Source organism: Anopheles merus, chromosome 3R, assembly GCF_017562075.2.
Source record: "Anopheles merus strain MAF chromosome 3R, AmerM5.1, whole genome shotgun sequence".
NCBI classification, from domain to species: domain Eukaryota; kingdom Metazoa; phylum Arthropoda; class Insecta; order Diptera; family Culicidae; genus Anopheles; species Anopheles merus.
The window spans coordinates 41423508-41443199 of NC_054084.1; the positions used below are offsets into that span (position 1 = coordinate 41423508).

Here is a 19692-nt window from a genome sequence, read left to right on the forward strand (position 1 = left end):
TGGTGTGATGTCCTGTTACTAGTACACACATACTGTAGTCGGAATTCATCGCACACACACGCGCGATACAATTCAAGCTGAACACCAAACGGATTGTAAACTTCACCCGACAGCAGCGCTCAACTGTGAACGATTTGATCGATGTAGGAAGATTGCAAAAATGTTGCTCATAACCTTGTTACCTATCCTTCTTTTATTCGTAGCAAAAGTAAAAAGGAACACGAAAATGAGAGCACAAACAATCGTGCACACAACCAGTTCTTGAGCAAACCCCAAGACCAACGTTTGCTGCTACGTCGTCGTTGTGGCAGGGATGCTATGGCAGAACTTTTTTCTCCCCAACCCGTACTTGGCACGATTTCGATTCCCTGTCTTTGGTCGGGAAGGGTGTGCTTTATTATTTCTGAGTAGACAACAGGAAAACTGTTTGCCTTTGGCTCTTCCAAGAAGCAGACAGCGCGTCCCAAGGTGTTTTTGTTTGCTTGTAAGTAACACATCCCTAGGCAAACTCATGATTGTGATCCACTCCGCCCGGCCGACCCCCGACGGTGAAGCGTCTTGACGAGACGTTCTGCAGGGTGGAAAATTGCCTGATCTACCACCTTTTTTACAACAAATTATGTCGTCTTTCCTGGTAAGCGAATAAAAGCAAACACAAAAAAACAAGATGTCCTGATTTTGGGTCAAACTGGTCCAAACACCTTCCAACCGTCACTATCGCAGCGCTAGAACCATCTTTCCAATGCCTATTTTACCACTTTCTTTTTCGAAAAGCGTTCATATCCATGACGTGAGCTCTTTTTGATTGGTTAGCAGGAAATCGTTCACTTTCATCATTTGGTGCGAGCCGAAAAAAAAAGGTACCAATTCCTAGGAACAACAAAACACTGTCAACCACACCGAAACTCCTGCGGAAAAGCTCCTTTTCGGCAAGGTTTGTGTTTGTGTTTCTGATTAAATATCTGTCGCAAACGGCAAACACGCCACACGGCGGAACAAATTGTAGAATTAAATTAGCTCAGGTGTAAAATTGCGTTAGAGAACGGGCTGGAAGTAACCCTGGGAGATGAACAATCAGTGCGGATGGTTTAAGTTTGAGGCGTATGCATGTCTGTGTGTGTGTGATTCAATTTGTTTTGGGACAGATTGACGACTTCCGTTTAATGTTTGCTCGTTTTCACGAATTCATGTGCAGATAAGATGATGGTGTAATTAGTTGCTGATTGTAGCATTATTACAACTGTTACAGCTTACAGAGTTTCTTAAATCATTCAACTTTAGTAAATAAGTACATATAGACAAATGTTCTATTTACTATTAATCGATCTACATCTTTTGTATCAAAATAACCTTAGATTTGTGTACTGCTATACGTAAGAATTATGTGGGTAACAAAAACATGGAACATGCATAATATTTAAAATGGAACCATTGGAACTAACATCCGGGATGTGCTCATACTATTGGGCTCATATTACTCATATTATTGGGTACTAAATTATGAAAGTCTGCGATTTATATGTAAACTATTCGCTATATTGTCTTATGCCATACAAATTACCACTGAATTACAGATAAAAGTGGTAATACAGGTAATCAGAACTGTAAATAACACTAACCTTCCTGTACGTGCCCAAAAGTTGTTCAAATTGCTTCAAAGCAAAACTTTCCCTAAAATACCTTTCACATATTGTTTGTTTTATCCTTACGCGAGCATCCAACAAACCAAAAAAATGTCGGGAAAACTTTCACTCAAGGTTGCTTTGCCAAGTATTCGTATATCTTGTTGCTACCCAAAGATACTTAAAAACACACACAGGAACTAAGCGATGCATCCTTGTCGCACCTTATGTGCCATCCTTCACCTTTGGTCCACAAGCATGCAAATGCTTCTGGTCGAGAGATATTTCCCTGTCAAATCCACTCACAAGAATGATGATTCTTTTTTGGCTTGTTTGGGTTACTCTTCTTGTCTTTCTTTTCCCATCCAAACCTCGTGTTACCTTGAAACACTGTCGCTGTCTCATGCCAGTGCCGCCAAAGTTTATTTTTCACATTATATTATGCCCCCAACACGTACGTTATGATGTGGAGATACTTTTTCAATCAAAGGTCTCCAAGTATCTCGACTCTGGAAGCTGGTAGGAGTAAGCGAAATGTAAAATAAAACATGGAAAAATACCTGTATCATAAAGTTTGTAATAATACTGCAGTTTTAATACTGGTTTTACGGACAAAATATTGTTCGTTGTAGCTTTTGGCTTGCCATGTTCTCATGAGTGACAGTAAAATGTGTCATTTTATGTTTGCGGGAAACTTTCGTAGGTTGTTTTTTCTCAGTTTAAACGGGACAATGTTTCCGTGAGGGAAACTCCACGCAATAAGGTTGGAAAATTGTTTTCAATTAATTTAAGTCACTGTTACTATCATTGTAGTTCTGAAAATGTCGACCAAAACAATGGATAATTTTACAATTATAAAAATAAAATAGTCTTGAATTTCACATGCGTCTTATTGTATTATGTTAGACGCGTTTTAAATTCAGATTTTACACAGTAGATCTAACAACACCTGGAACATTTTAAGATGAAAGAATAGCAATTTAAATGCCTATTTTTAGTGCTATTTTAATATGTATGTAGGACAGTCCACTGGTCGGAAGTAGGATTATTGTTCGTTAAATGTTATTTAGCGAAGATGAAAAACCTATAATCATCTCTAACATGTTCCAGATTAATTCAATGCAAATTTATAGGTAATTATAGATGCTAATATAATTATATATAAAATATATAGCTAACAAACAGAGACATACAGAGAAGTCAGTAGTCACCTATAAACCCTTTCTTCTTTGTTGGCGCAGTTCTACGCGTGACAAAAACGGTAAATAAAGGGCTTAAGCCCATGTCGGGCATGTTTTCAACCGGAAACAACAAACATTCTTTTTTTTAGTTTTGGACTAATTTAAACGAATCATTCTAATGTGAACGAATATGTATCACCAATTCAAAAACACAAAATTATACATGATCTAGTGTTTAAATTCAGTTATTAAAACAGATTTTAGAAATATGGACCTTTTCTGCGCAAATATTTTGAGCAATTTTCGTATTACATGATAAATTACCCATAAATATTGAAACAAATATTTTTGTTTCCTAGTTGCAGACTTCGCAATTTAAGGCGATACATGCTCCACTGCTATCCAATTTGTTAAATAATAACAATTATCCCGATTAAATTTCCATCTACCAGGTCCCAAAATATTCTTTAAGGTTGAAAACCATCACCATCATACTCGTTTTTCTACAAAGGAACGAAAATTAAGAGCAAACACAACTGTGATTGTAAATTATCTTTCATCGCTCATAATGATTATTAAATTAATAACGTCTCCAAACAAGATGTCAACTTTCCAACCTTGTGCTTCATTCCGTTTTCATTCCCGATTTTTCTTTTTCTTTTGCATTTTCCATCACAAAACAGCAAACATATTTTTAGCACGCTTAAAACGACGTCTCATTTAAATCGATCGCTTTTTTAAAACACACCCACATTTGTCATCCAGCTCGAACCAAACGCCCCACAAATGTGTTGCGTCTTGATTTTGGCGGCCCCATCATAGCTAGGTCTGCGGTACGAAAAAACCGCAACAAAAACAGCTCCGAGCAGCTGCCGTTGTTCACAGACACTTAATCAAAATCCATCCGATTGACACATGGGGAAGAACACACAGATTCTTTGTACGAGCAAGAAAAAAAAACAAGAAGTCAACAACCGGCGAACGGTTTCATCCATTCATCAACAATCGTCACCATTTGGGGTGGTGCGAGAGACCCCCGAGACCGTTTCTTTATTGGTGGTGATGGCGAAGTGAAGGTTTACTTTGGCAAATGAAAAATGAGTGTCTATGTTTGCGAGACGGTTTCCCCTCCCCTAGAGGGATTAATGGAGCTTGTGAAGCATCGTCTCGAAAAGACTGGGTAAATAAAAGGCCTCCCAGTCTCTACAGCTGCACTTGAAAAACACAGACCCTCGGGGTACGGTTACGGAAGGCCCATCTAAGCATCACAAATCATTTCCTAGAACGGTGAAAGAAAAGCCCGAAAAAGCTCGGATTATCCGATTATCGTGATTCTTTATTCTAACTCAACAACAACCCGACGTCTACACGCCTGCAAGAAGCCATTCCCCCGGAAAGGATTCAATCCACGATCTACGGAATGATTAAGATCGCCAGGACGTCGTTTGGTACGCCACCGGTTTTGCCTCACAAATATGTTCCAACAGGCTTTCTCACTACGCCGCAAGTGATGAAAAGGTGAAAAGCCTCCGCTTGGAATAGAACGGCACGGTGTACTATCTTTATCGCTCCCAAAGGCGACATTATACTGTAGTCTGTATTCCCACTCCCAAGAGGCCAAGAAAGCAAAAACCCACAAAGCTAAAAATAAGCCTGCACGCATAAAAGAAATTCCGGACCGGAGCGTTTACATATTCCTGTAACCGACGCTTTAATCGTATGCTCCTCTTCACAAACGCCCAATATCACCGATCACAGCTGAGCTGGTGCGATATTTTCCCACGAAACAAACATGCACCCAACGCGTTGGTACATTTGCGTTGGATTTTTCCACACTTCCTGTTGCGTCTGTTGCGCAAACGTAACGAAAAAGGTTTTCGGCATCGACAAAAATGGTGAAATATATTCGAGCATTGCGAGCCACAGCAAACAATGCTGTAGAGAGGACTTTAACCACCTGTTGAAAATGGTCGGGCCAAGGTTTAGAAGGGCCCGGTGTCGAATGGCGTAACAAAGCCATATGTTTGTTTTTATTCACACTCTACGGGTCAGGCGGGTCTTTGATTTTTGGACTCTGAAGAGCATGGATAAAAGAAATGTTCATAGCTTTAATTGTTTTATTTTTCCTGTCCCGTTTCTGTGCTATTTTTTCGTGATTTTTATCCTTCAAAGAATCACGTAGAATATGTAGAGTACATAGAAAGCAACTTAAACAAAAAAGGTAAGCGATGAATGCAAAATAGAAGCTGACACGCGATGGATTTTCTCTAATCTAGGCACGTCGAGCAGGCAGCCCAACCAACTGCAACACAAAGAGTCGCCTTTGAAGGAAGATACTAGAAATGAAAAATCCGTACAAAAAAGCGCTCGCTGTTGCCTTCCCGTCGGATGCGGCTTCAGATGCTTGCGATTTATAACTTGTGGCTCACACGCACTGTCCACATGTATGGCGTGGCATGTAGTGGGGCTGTAGTGGGAGGGAAGGAAAAAAATCACAAACAAATGAGAAAACCAGCCTCCCACGAGAGCTGGCGATTTCCCGGGGATCACTTCAGAAACAACAAACGAACGCACACCGCACCGACGAATCGTCGGGGCCAACTTTCATTCGCCGAATGAGGGATCGTCTTCTTGTTTTACTACCACAGAAGCCTCTCTTCCCGGCAAACTTTAATATGGAGGGGAATAATGCAAAAAAAAACGAGTGGAAGTATCATGGCCGGGAGATTAAATGCTTATGGAAAGGCTTTCCTAGTCGGCATGCTATTTACTTTAGCCTTCGCCTCTGTCCCCGAGGGCATCAGGCGTCAGTACCGAATACCTGGCAGTATCCGAATGGGATCGTTTGTAAGCCACTTTTCAGTCCTAGTGTGGGGTATGGTGCGTTCATGGCTGTGTGTATGTGTGGTTGAAGTATTTTTTCACTCACTCTCAGCATCATGCATAACGTAAAAAAGGGGAAAAACACTCCGGGCCAGGGAAGCTTCTGCAGACCAATAGCCTAGATACTTTCGATGACCTAGGAACGGTAGGACTAGTGAAAATGGAACGAGCGCACGGCATGACATCCAAGGCTAAAGAATGATCCTTATTAAGTGGGGTAAGCTACGCAGTGAGCATTTTCCTGTGAAAGTCATTTTCCTTTTTTAGTTGGACTATATTTGCGTAGTGCATGTGTGCCATGGATGGAAAGGAAAATTGTGAAGGCTACTGTGAGGGTTTTATTTTTACCGAAGATTTAAAGAATGTTTCTCGGTATATTAAGGATTTTCGACTGCAAAACATGTCATAGTTGCTGCTGTACATGCTTGTTCTTTAATAAGTAATTAGCATTCAATTACCGAATAAATTATTCCATCATACTAGATTTCTACAATGAATGTAATGTGTTTCGAAATTTGCGAAGAAAAATTTGTTACATTTGAAGATGGATGTTTGTTAGAGAACCACATTTTAGCGTGTATAACGAAAAAAACAATATCAGATGAAAAGATTGGAGGTAGTATTTCGTTTGAAATATAGCAACGAGGAAGAAATAGAGCAATTCTATGAGATGTAATGTACATCATGATTTAGGAAAAATAAGTTGTTAAAATTTTGTAAAACTAAATAATAATAACTTCTTCTTAAACTATTGAATAATTCATCAAGGGGATCGTTACACTCGGGAGATAGTTACACACGCTAAAATACTTTAAATGTGAGCCCCTTTCCTTTTTAAGATCGTAGGCTGATATTTCAACATATCAGCTGTTTGCATTGTATAGTGGTTTTCGAGCAGCTATCAACGTGAATATAATATACAGGTGGGCTTATCCTAAGTTGTATGTATTTAGAAAGTTGATTTTATCGCTTCTCCTTCTGAAAAAAGATTTTAAGAGTCTTTTGTGTATTCGTTAAGTTACCAGAGAGCCTGTTTGAACAAACACAATCCGTCCTGTCAAAAAGTGACGTTCAAATTTGGCTATAAAGACAGACTACGAGACCTGGTCTATATACACTTTGACTCTAGATTCTACCATCTTAACATTTTGTAGAGCAATTCTAGCTTTGAGGTTAAAATAATCCTGGCTGAAAATCGCGCATCGTGATTTCAGCCACCAACTGCCAAACTCCATGTAATAATGCTGGCTAGTATCGTGAAAGGCCCCAATATTAGGTTGCATTTGGTGATTTAAAATAAACTCGAATAAATAAATCAAAAATGTTTTTATCTCATCATAAAACATAAAAAATGTTTTTTAAAGCTTTACTGACGCAACTAGTTGTAATAAACTTAAACTTGATAATCTTGATAAAATCCTTATCAAAATCCAAAGCATGACATCCTTAGTTACACTTTCGAGTCTACCTCTTTTCAGTAAGAATTCAGAATTAACCTTAGAAAAAAGCAATATTTATTAGTTAAAAGCAATGGTATAATGCAATTGACCATTGAAGAGGCACTATGGAAAAAGAAAATCATGTGATACTAGATGCATGGATGGTGATTAATCAGCCAGTAACGAGGCTGAAAAAATCAAAGAAATGTTAAATATGTCGCCTTGCTTGCATGTAAAATCAAACCAAAAATTACAAATGATTTTGTTCAAAAAATGCAAGCACTATCTAAACATTCTCCATTCATAAAGTGAATACACAACCCCAACTGATACGCAAATGAAAAATCTGTTGACAATATAGAAGCTATAGCAGTGTATCATCGTAAGTCCGAAGGCATTCAAGGAAAGCAGCGAGCAACGAGACCGATGAGAGCATAACAAAACAGTTGTCCCAAACCCACACGGCGCTCTCTAGTGCTGCTTCAACCCGGTAGAGATGCCAACGGCGCCAACACTATTACCGGCGGGTAGATCATCCCAGCTAGGATACTTTTAGGGCCAGGAGCCAAACATATTCCGCATACCATTCCACCTTCCGTTTTGCAGCTCCTTTGCAGCATCCCCAACAAAGACCACCGTGATGCGAACGGTGCACGAAAACTTTATTATCTGCGAATGGTCTTTTGCTATGGGTGGCCATTGTTGGCCTGCACGGAAAAGCCTACGTGCGGATGTGAGCTTCCCTGCATAGTTGAGATGGTAACAGACAGTGCTTAGGAACGGGGATGGCTTTTTTTCTCTTTTGCACAGGTTGAAAGGTGAATGTACACGCTAAAAGTGCTTACAGATCACGGGAAGGAAATAAAACAGGACAGGGTGGTTGTGGCCGGAAAATATGCTGAGTGTTTCGATAGTCGAACGAAAAGCGAAAAAAATCGTCCCTAAAAGCAAGGAGTAGAATATCCAGCCGGATCGAGTAAATCGATCGGTTAATGGAGCTGGAAGCGGCTTAAAGGCTTTCGATGCGCAATAGGACGACACTGTGAGAAGGGAGATTGAATAATTCATGATGGGTTGATTTTAAAGGCGTTGTTGCAAAGAAAAAATGGGCAAAATTGTTTGTGTTATTGTGAGCGCCGTTAAGATGTTTATCGAATCTGAATCGGGTGGTTGAATTATGTAAATATGGGCTTAACTGGGCATGTAAACCAAATTTAATCTCGGATAATCGAAACCAGACAAAAGGTTTACCATTATCTGCCTTCCATGAGCAACAGATAGGAACATCCGAAAACAATAACGTAGTTTACGTGCTTTCTACTCTAAGCACCAAATAGGCCAATTTTGGTTTATATGAGAGGAAAAGGGTCCTTTTGTTTATTTGACAATAGAGAGGTTTCATCACCGACAAACCGACGTGACACTTCGAAGAAAATGAGCTTCAAAAGTTGTCTCCTTATTTCAAATGAAAATACGTTAAACACTAGCGCCATCTCTATAATGATTCGCTTACTACACTGACACAGAGAAGAAACTGCTAAACCTCCTTTTTGTTTTTCTTCGCAAATTCCAATGCGTATTGTTTTATGTACTTCTCACATCTTTTGCATTGATTTGGAAACTTATAAAATGATTTTCCTGGGTGTTTTGTCCAATAATTCTCACAAAATCTTGCCTCACACTTCCTTCGCCATTTGTATTTAGAAAAGTTGTTTACATCGAAGCAGCAGTGAACAGAGCTTACTTTGACAGAAGTGTTCGCCTCACTGGTAAAGACAGTACTTTCGTGTGGGACACTTTTGTAACGCCAGTGTCATGTCGGTTTGTCGGTGGTTTCATGGCAATAAATAAGAGTAAAACATAATAACCACATGTGTTGAAATACTTAACCCCTAATAAGATACCAATTTACCACTCCAACAAATTCCACAAAGTCTTGAACCTTTTCTCAGACCCCTTTTGAATATCTATAGAGCAAAGGACACAAAAAACGCATTTACCAAATTACTACTCACACCAACAAGCCGTCAAGCTATTATGTTTCATGCTCCCATTTGTGCTTTAATATTAAGATTATTATGTTGCTTCAAAGAAGATGTCATGCTGTGGTAGAAACGTTGCATGCCGCTGTCACTGAAATGGGAGCTCAAACAGGTGTCTGACACTAGCGGCACGCTGCCACGCAAGTTGCCAACATTTGGCATTGGACATTTCAACAGTCAACCATTGCCGCCAAACAATGTGTGTATGTATGTGTGAGTATGTATGTATGTGGGGCAATGTTCTAGCGATCAGAAGCAAGAAACGAAACACCAACCACACCAGCACCAAACACGCGGTGTAGCTTCTTCGCCGCACGAAACGTCAATTTGCTGTCATGTTAGCAAAATAGCGAAATGCTTTCGCGCCAGACTTTTTTTTTGCCGTGCATGTGTGCGTGTGCAAGTGACTGTAGATATGTGAGCCGGACTGTGCGGTAGAGGGAGAGAAGCAAAATTCGCGAAATGAAGTTTTTTCACGTTTTGACCTCCCCAGGGCACCCGCTTCTGAGTGAGTCCCCTGGCACACTGCGTCACAACGTGACACAAAACGACGCGGGTGAGCTCGGACAGCAGTGGACGAGAGTGCCGCGGTATTTCGGCTAATGTTTCGGTCCGACAGCCGTCATTTACTTAAATTGAGTCAATTGTGCAACCGACGGAAAACGTAGAAATGTGTCGAGCTTGTTCTTTTTTCTTCGTGCCTCGGCCAGCTTGTGTGCGTCTTGTGAGATGCTGTGGACAGCACACACAGAAAGGACACAAATAATGAAAACGCTTTCAACAGCAAAAAACGACTCAAAAAGCCGGTACGTATCCTTGCAAGCGCCTCGTCGTATCAGTACAATTGGGTGTCCCAATGTTGATTATCAGTCCCGGGTGCTTTTTTCGGGGTGTGTCACTTCACAAATCAATACTTTGCGTCTGGTGCGGAGGGGCATTTTACGGCAACACAATGGAGCGATTGGTATTCAGCAGGAGCAGGAAACACTCGAGCAGAACTCATCAGAGGATAGTTTGACAGTTGGCACAGCACCACATCCTTTTCGATCTGTTGCTTTGCAGCCGGATGAAATGGACCGTACGGTTGTGTTTCGGTTGCTTTCTATTCCATTCGAAAGTGGTAAATGAGGGTTGTGTATAACATTTTGAAATTCAGCAACTTTAAATTGAAGATCATGGGTAGCAAAAAGGAATGTTACAATTTTTTAGGAATAAGACAGTTTTAGATCCATTTTTGGATGGTTTTAGTTTGAACCATGCTGGGTATAGATTACCTTTCCTTAGTTATATTAAAGAATTAAAAATACAGAATGAGGATTTAATAGAAGATTGGTGAAATTGATCTCCACCATCGAGTAACCGTCGATCTTTATTTTTGTGCTCGATCTGGATTGTTTGTTGATGACATCTTTGTTAAATTAAATTTAAGAGCACAATTTTTCAGTTTGTGAAATTTTGAACTTGTAGCAAGCCAATTTTTCGCTACATGAAATATTCATTCCACAAAAAACAGTACAAGAAATCCATAATCATGTGCACCTTTCGACAAAATTGCTACACAAAACTGGCAAATATTCCACACAACACTTCCGCCCCAAAAGCGCTTTCATCCACAACAGCGCACCCCTGGGGAGTTACGAAATGGTGAGATTTTCGCATGAATGAATTATGCAACACTTATTCCATCCACCAACCTGCCAGCCAGGCGCAACGCTTAACTCTTTCCCGTATCTTTCCATTACCCGGAAAAAAGCAACCGAGGCCGAAAATACTTTCATCGCTTACCAAAGCAAAGCATCCGAATCCTATATATCTACCACCATTCCCTCAGGGGGGCTTATCCACGTTCTATCGGAAGAGCAGCAAACCACCGGAAAACGGCATGGGTACGATGTACAGCAGTGAGTTTTGCCGACGATAAAGCTCGACAGCAAATTGAAGCATGAAGCGTGTGCCAATCGCTCGTCGCCTTTCCTGATCGACTGACGAAATCGAAAACAACTAGACAAAGTACTGGCAGGACACCTCGGGAAAGGCCTGGCGTGCATTCGACGGCCCCTGTACTGAGGTCGTTGATGAAATTTAGATTACGAGATTACGGCCAAGATCCGATTACCACGGCAGCAGAGGGACGTAGGTACCGAAAGCCCACCCACCGAAGCGATGATGGATTAATGAACTTACACGCCAAACGGAGGCTGAGCGCGTGCTCAGGAAACCACAGGAAACAAACCGAGGGCACTCTCCCGCATCGGAGAAAACTTAACCAACCCTAAACCGTTTTCGGAAGACACAGCTTGTACCGCGATCAGGCACAATTTTGCGGCTGGAAATGAGCCGGAACATGGGCTGCTGTGGCCGGCTTTCTAGCGATGCCTAAAGGCATACGCGTAGGCCGCTGCTGGTGCTGTCCTGCTAAATGGGAAATTCAAAGATGGCTAGCCATTTTTGGCGTAAAATTGAGTGTTGCCACTCGAGGCTGTCACGGCTTTTGAATTGCACCGTCGATTGGATACGCAAAGTGCCGCACAAGCTGGGCTTGGTAGCACGCGCTGGAAGACATTTTTCTTTAATGCTCTTTGTTGGAGGGCTTTCACTGTGGGCTGTTTTGGCTCTGGTGGGAGTACAAATTGTGTATTTATTGATGGGAAATTTAACACTGACAGCCTTTTTGCGAGGGAATTGAATTGAGTTATCAATAATGATGCGTACGTAATTGAGTGCTTATGGCTTATGCAGGCTTTAAATAGGGGTAAATGTACCACAAATTTGGTGCTTATTCAAATTGCTCAACATCATTTCACATTTATTTTAGTGTTATTACCACCCTCAAAGGAAACTGTTTAATATTTTTAATGAAATGGAAGTTCCTTTACAGAGCGTTATTTTGCAAACATTTAAATCAACGAATGAAGACTTTTTGTCTTATTTTCATTCTTACCATTTATTAAAAAGTTTGATCAAGATAATATGAAAACACATAAACATAAATTAGAAAATATAAACTATATCAAGATCGTTCTTTCCAGTTACAAAACCATAGGTTTATAGACTGGTTTGTTTTAAATCTATATACAGAATCTAAATATTTCATTTTGCATACATTTTTTACAGTTTTCTCAATTCTATAACCGAACCCAGCGTCATGCTCTCAGATAAACTCGATTACCCTTCCAGGGGCGTGATTGATTTCATTCGTTTGTGTCATGCTTTTTTTTTCTTCGCTGCTTCGCTTCTTATCAAGCAGGCGCTTCTTTTCTTGTTTATCTCGAACCACTTCCATCCGAGGAAGAACCCTTTCCGGGTTGATGTTTATGCAACGGAGGTTCACAGTAAGCAACACCAACATAAAAAAACTAATTCGATTTTCCCCCAAAAACCACTTTCAACTTCTCTCTCACCTCCAAATTCCACCACTGCTTGGAGCTGACCCATGAAAATTGTTTGGTTTGTTTGGTGGTAATTTGTACCAGCTCGGCAACGTAACCAAATTACAGCGGTAGTGAAACTTCTGCACCACTTCTTCACACCTTCAATCTTAGTTGCTTTTCAAAGCAACAGCAAATAACAAAATAAGGGCAATCGATTTGAAAAAAGGGGAAAGTTCTGCCTCGACGATAGAACATGTTTGTACTGACACTTTCAGGAAAATTGTGATTACTGATCCCGTCCACGTACGGGATGTGAAATTACCATTCAGGGCCAATTCATGTGCCAGCGGCCACCGATAGTTGCTCGACAGCGAGCTCGAGCGATGTACGCGCTTGACAAGATAGTGAAGCTCAATTATTATTGGTGGTACCATATTGGCAAACTACCTTCGCATGCCGGAAATTGCTCGTAGACGGGCGTACCTCAGCATCTTAGCTGATCGCTGCGTCTTGTGCGTCGTCGATAACAACACGTGCAGATATATACTTCCTGGCTGATTCATTGCAAGGAGCGATCAATGAAGGGAAGAAACTCCAAAAATTAGATTCAATTCAGCGAGCGTACTCTTATCAGGTGACAAGGAGTGACGTCTTTTGGAAGGTGTGTCTGACAAAAGCAGGTGCTAAATTTGGTGGCTTTGTTGTCATTGTTATTGATGTCATTGAAACCGTAAAAAAATTGTAATGCGGTTTATTCTTTATTAAGTTGCTAACACGTGTCCTCTTAGAGTTTTATATTAATTAAAAATTATCAAATTATACTTCGTACTGGCGGTAGGAGGAATTTATAGGACCAGGAGAACATTATAGGAGAAGGGATTAAATAACTTAGACATTTAAAAAGTATAACAACTATTTGAATTACGGTGGAACCTTACTTATCAATTATAAGAAACACTTTAAAGAAGTGTGTAATGTATATGTTTTTATTTTTTTTAAAGTTAAATAAAACAAACTTTGCAAATTTTGTACTTTGCTTAGCAGCTGGAGTATGTCATACAAGAAACGTACAACACAGTGCTTACAACTCAAATGTATTATTGAAAGTAATTCAGCAGAAATTATATTATATGACTGTTCTGCATAAACAACTTTTAATTTAGAACATCATTTTATTAATATTATGTAACATAATACAACTTAATGTGTTCTGATTTACCAAAGGTTTTAGAGAATACTAGAAAAATAATACAAAACCGAGGTACAAGAACTTTCAAACAAATTCATAACCAGCTATTTTATTCAATATTGAATACGTCAAAAGTTCTTTAAAAACCTTCACGTTAGAGAATACAAATATTTTATTTATAATTTTTGATTTTCAAAAGAAAATCATGCTTCCATTTTGTATTCCATTTCTGTAAACCCATTTCTTGTATTAGAAATAGAAAAATGTAAAATTTATCAGATATATTTACACCACATTTTACAAAGGACACTCTCAATTTTTTATGATTTTTTCTCTCCAATCTATAGTTTCCATGAACAGCCTTTGAACTGAAAAAATACACTTCTACGAAACACTTCATACCCCAATGTAAATGCACTTTTAGTTGTACCATTTACATGAATGTGCAATAAATTTCATTTCGTTGCAAAGATGACTGTGACAAAAAAAACAGAACAGCAGCAATTACACGCAAAGAGCAGAACCGTGGTGCAAAAGTAACACCACCAGGTGTGTCGATAGATGCAACTCTACCGATGTCGAGTGCGCATATCAGATCGGAGATGCATTTGGGAAATAAATTGACCGTAATTGAGGACCGTTCGCATTGCGCATCGCTAGCATCGGCAATATGGAGCTCACTTTATTTGCCGTGGTATGTAATTTTACGAGCTATATTGATGTTTGCAATGCGTTTTTATCATCAAATACAACCTTTTCCAATCTGCTTGCAATCTCAGTCACAAAAACTATCGTTTTAATTGTTATTTTGCAAACAATTTACGCAAATCTTGATAGTACACTTCAAATGTTTACCAGCAGCATGAATATTCATTTTAAATCACCCTGGTTAAACAGTTTCTCACAATCGGCTGTACACTTAAGTGCAGGAGTCAATCAAAACAGGCTGCAATTAAAATCCACCCTCAATGGCGAATGATAAGAGGAGAAAAAACAGCAGCAGCAGCTCAGGGCAGTAGATTTAAACTGTTCCACAATTACTAGAAATGGAGGAAGCGGAGATGAGTGCTTACAACACAATATTTACTCAAACCTTGTACAATTTCCTGCTAGTGCACTTTAACTGTTTGTACCAGACATGGTTGCCCCACTTCGTGCGCCCCCAGTCAAATGCAATCTCTTCCTTTAAACCCAGCCGTTTACACTTCTCATCAATAGACAGTTCCATTTCACATTCTAACAAACACAAGACAAGCATCGGCACATGGAAAGAAAGACACAATCCCCAGTGGAATGGCCAATCATGTGCACATTGCCATACACAGGCAAGGTCTGCCCCTTTTTCCCACCCAACACTTGATGCAAACGCTCCGTTTTCTTTGATGCCCGCACATGCTTATCGCATTCAAATGAGCCTAATTTAATTAAACGTATAATTTTCACCATATTACACACCCCAGTAGGTGTTGGGGTGTTGGGTGAGATGATCTGTACCTACCTTGAATTCGACTGCCTGCCTGGAGTACGCAGACGATTGCCCCCTTTTGCCACCACAGAAACACACACACAGTGCTAGTGCCGATTCCCCGTAGCCGTTTTTTCCCTCCCCCGAGGGCGTGTTAATTGATGGCTTTGGATGTTTTCTGTTTGTCGTTTTTTGTTGTTGTTTTGTTTGGACCTTCTTCTTCTCACACACTACTGCACTGAGATGCTGGAGCGACGGTAGCTTTACCTGCAGCTGCAACTCCCTCATTAACTAGGGGATGTGTTTTTCCACCTCCCCTCAGCATGCACAACGACCGATTGCACTTGTCGCCCTGAGATGCACGATTCCTCACTGTTCATCGGTAGCTAAGCAGCGTGATCCAATTCACCCTACACCCCACTCCCCGACACAGATAGAATGCTCTATTTCACTTCCCTTTTCGGGTGGGTTTCAATTGCACCGCCATACGCTCGATCACACGGGCACACTTGCATTGCATTCATTTTTCTTCGGACGGTAATTTGTGTACACTGCTCGGAAAGTAGCGTAAACTTTTCACCCACCTCTTTCCTAGGCCGCGGGTGTTTGTTTATGCTCCTTTCCCTACGGGTTCTATTTCAGACTCTACCTGGAAGCTCGAAGCAAGACGGGGATCAGCCCAAACCGCAGGTGTACGACAGCCCTTGCCAATTAATTACATCGGTATGCACCGCTCCGAGATCATGTCCAGTAGCAACCCCACTATCATCGAGCTGGGGTGGCGAGAGCGTTAGACACACTTCCTATGTTGTCTATGGCGCTTCGCAACCCGTTCAATCACCGAACCGTCGTGTGCCTCCGGCGCCCCGGTCAGTGCTTACACACGGAGCTCACCCACCTTGCCGTTTTGCACCGTGCTGTTGTAAAAAGGAAGACAGAAGAGAATGAAGAAAGCAGGCCAAAGAAGCAGTGCTCAGCTGCACTGCAAATGGGTGAGGAGAAGGAAAAATGCATCACCATTGCATCACACCGTCGCCGGGCGGTTGTGAACGCAAATATTACACGCCTCACAGTGAACACGCGCTTGATGACTCGCCCCTGTCAAATAAGCCCCCCCCCCCCCTCCTTCTCCATACTCCATCCCGTTCGATGCGGCTGACGACGACACTTTCCGGTCGGATGGGACACACACACTATATGCCGCCCGCCCGTCCCTGTCAGCATGCATCAAATCTGCATGCCTAATGATGCGACAGTGTGGCGGGGCAAGGAATTAATTTTATATCCAACGCCCCAAGCACGCCAGCAAAACAGGGCATTCCACCGTGAGCGCGTGCAAGTGCGTTGCTGCATTCACTCACTGGGGGGGTTTATTCAAGCTGATTATCTGCCCTCGCACACACCAACTCGCCACCCAACGGTCAATGCGAAGAGTGCAGCTTTGGAGAGCTTTCATTTAATCACGGAACGGATCGAACGATTAGGGTGATCTTCAGCTGATGAGCGCAATTAGTATGACGTTTGGGGGAGGCGGGGGGGATGAGGAGAATGAGCATGGGGAAGGAGGTTCAATATCAGTGATGCATAAATTGTGTCTCATAAAAATGCATCACCAATGGGAGATGGCTTTGGAGTTTGTCTCCCAGCCCCACAGCCTCTCGCAAAGATTGGTTGCGATCGTTATGAGCGTCTCGACCTCCCTGGTGGTGCACCGACAGTCTAAGGAAACACACCCTAACTGCATTAAGCACTCTCTCACGCACTTACTGTAAACCGTACACATACACACAAACTCTCTTTCTCACTCTCTCCTTCGTACACACATTCACCAAAAAAGCACATACACACATCCACCAGACACGCTTAAGTATTCTGCTCACTTATACGTTGGGATTGTTGGCCCCACCTCACTACCCCTCGGAATCTGGGTGACAATTACACTTTCGATCAATTTGCATTCAAACGCACTCCATTATCACGTCACACACACAGTGCGTCACAGTGACTGGGATATATTTATGCACTCTTAATGCACCTCTTAACCGACGAAGAGTTTAAAAATGCTTCTTCTCGAAACATTGTATTATTTTACAACATTTTCTCGTACAAAAATGGGAAAATTGTACTTAAAAAATAAAAACAAGAAATCAATAAAGGTCACAAGTTACGCTTTCATAATTCACACACCAGTGATAGCGATGAGAGCTTGCCCAGCGGAAACTTAGATCACAACGGAACACGAAACAAATGCGACAGAGACTACACTCCCCCGGGGCAGGGGAAAATAATACCGTACAGACCCGCGAGCTAAGGCACCAGAGAAGGGTTTTGGTGTTAATTCAATTTAAAACAGTCCAACGTCTTGCGCGTTTGCCCGCGTTCAGTGTTGGCGCGTGTTGCCCCTTTCCAAGACGCGGCAAAGGAAACATTCTTCTGCTATCTAAAATAAATACGCACACACGCGCAGTAACAACAACAACCATCCAAGAACTCACATTGTTTAACGAACAATTACATCTAATTTAAATCTTTCACTACACTCACAACACACTTCTCCCTTCTAAGGGGTTGGCTTTAAAGAACAAAACAAAAAATCACGCCGTTTATCTTGCCCAGCTTCTGACCGAGCAATGCCGTTACACACGTTGTTAGCGCGCGCCAACAGTCCGGTGCAGTGTGCGTACGCACCAGATGACGGGGGAAAACTGAGCGCGAGCACGATGCTTGATGCTTTTCCAAAGTCGGCAGGGTTTGGCTACGGTCTGGGTCTGAGCTTGCCCCTTCAGGGTGTATCCGTACCCGAACCGCCCCGCTCTAATACGACCAAGCGGTTGGTTTGCCGGGCGAGCGGGCTGTTGCAGGGCACAGCGCAAGCGTCTGTCGCACCACATGTTGCACGCGACGCAACATTCGCGCACAGTGCAGCAAGACGGGGACATAACAAAATCTTTACTGATGTACACTCGGGGCAGTTAGATCAATGGACTGCCTAATTATTCCTTCAGAATATGATTCATAAAACAAGGCAATGATTTAGCTATTTGCCAACATGTAATATAGTCGAGTGTCATGTAATACAAACGAACCATGAAACAGAAATTTACTATTTATGCAGGATTATTCTGTTTTATGTTTCAAATCAACAAAAGAGACAACACTAACTATTGTTTATTTTTTCCATTTTTAATTGAAATTTTTAACATCTCATTCAATTAAATCATAGAGAGTAAAAATAAATTCTGAATTTGTTGTGCCAAAAGTAACAACAGCGTAAATAACAAGTTTATTAGCAATACTATACTATACAACACTAACTATTGTTTATTTTTTCCATTTTTAATTGAAATGTTTAACATCTCATTCAATTAAATCATAGAGAGTAAAAATAAATTCTGAATTTGTTGTGCCAAAAGTAACAACAGCGTAAATAACAAGTTTATCAGCAAACAATAAATTAAATAAACCGTAGAGGACTTTTAAAACATGAATTAAATCTTAGTAAGTTTCACTCACTACAGCCTTTAATAAGGCTCTCGAAGACTTCCAAGACCCAATTTTTACCATGTTAAGCATAGCATCAAATATGTTTTATTAAAATAATGATTATTATTATAATTCTTTTTATTGTTTTAAAACTTTGATTATCTATCCATATTGTTTATTTGTAAATGTTTGCTGTTAATATTATACATAATATTCAAAACTATTAAAAAGAACATAACTAAAGTTGAAATAATGTGGGTCCCCATATGTTGTTTTTATTGACTTAAGATGGTTTGTGCTATCTTGCATGTTTATTACTATACATATATTACTACAATATATACGAGTGAACAGTTGACTAATTAAAGCAGACACGCAAGTGATGTAAAGTAAACCATTGTTTATATTAAATTGAAGTTCGTTAGACCATTGCTTGAAATGTTGTGGTGCTGCATCGGAAGTACATTCTTTTAAATTGTGTCTACATTCTCTAAAGGAAGCAACAATATAATTTTATTTTTACCAACAACAAAAACACTTCACTTTTGAGCAGCACGTTTTTATCCATTTCGCTTCTTTACCCAATCTCACAGTGAAGAGGCCGGCGCCGAAGACGTCTGATTTCTGTTGCACGACACGTACGCGCACGCATGGCGCAAAACGTGCCCACAATATTTCGCCTCATTCGCTTATCAAAAACGGAAAAACGGTCACCCCGAAGCTCGACGAAGAAGCGTGTGCGAGATCTTCTAGCCCGATGGTCCGATAAGACGAAGCGCACATCGCTCCGTCCGGGCGCTGTGGTGTTGTTAATTAAATCTTCCCATCTACCCAGCTCGTAGCTAGATAAAGGAAAAATTGTGCTCACAAAAAAGCAGCGCAACGATGACAACAAAAATAAAGAACGCTTGCCCTCAAATTAACAGTCTAAAAGACAAATGCGTCGAAGTGTGGCGAAGTGAATGGGGGGGAGGGAAATAGTCTAGCTTCACAATTGGTGTCACCGCATCGATCTGA

General features: G+C 40.9%; 1 protein-coding gene across 13 annotated transcripts in view; it reads right to left on the bottom strand.

Moving 5' to 3' along the window:
* LOC121596680 (calcitonin gene-related peptide type 1 receptor) overlaps positions 1 to 17992 on the bottom strand; it is a 75874-nt gene extending 57882 nt beyond the window's left edge. For 7 of the 13 annotated variants that reach the window (XM_041921828.1, XM_041921825.1, XM_041921831.1 and 4 more), the window contains exons 1-2: positions 17688 to 17991; positions 15226 to 16109 (exon numbers count right to left, since the gene is read on the bottom strand). The gene's annotated coding sequence lies outside the window, so the exon portion shown is untranslated. Of the gene's footprint in view, positions 1 to 15225; positions 16110 to 16959; positions 17048 to 17687 lie in introns of those variants that run through there. The other 6 variants (XM_041921823.1, XM_041921818.1, XM_041921824.1 and 3 more) reach the window with 5 other exon arrangements.
* Positions 17993 to 19692: the final 1700 nt, after the last annotated feature.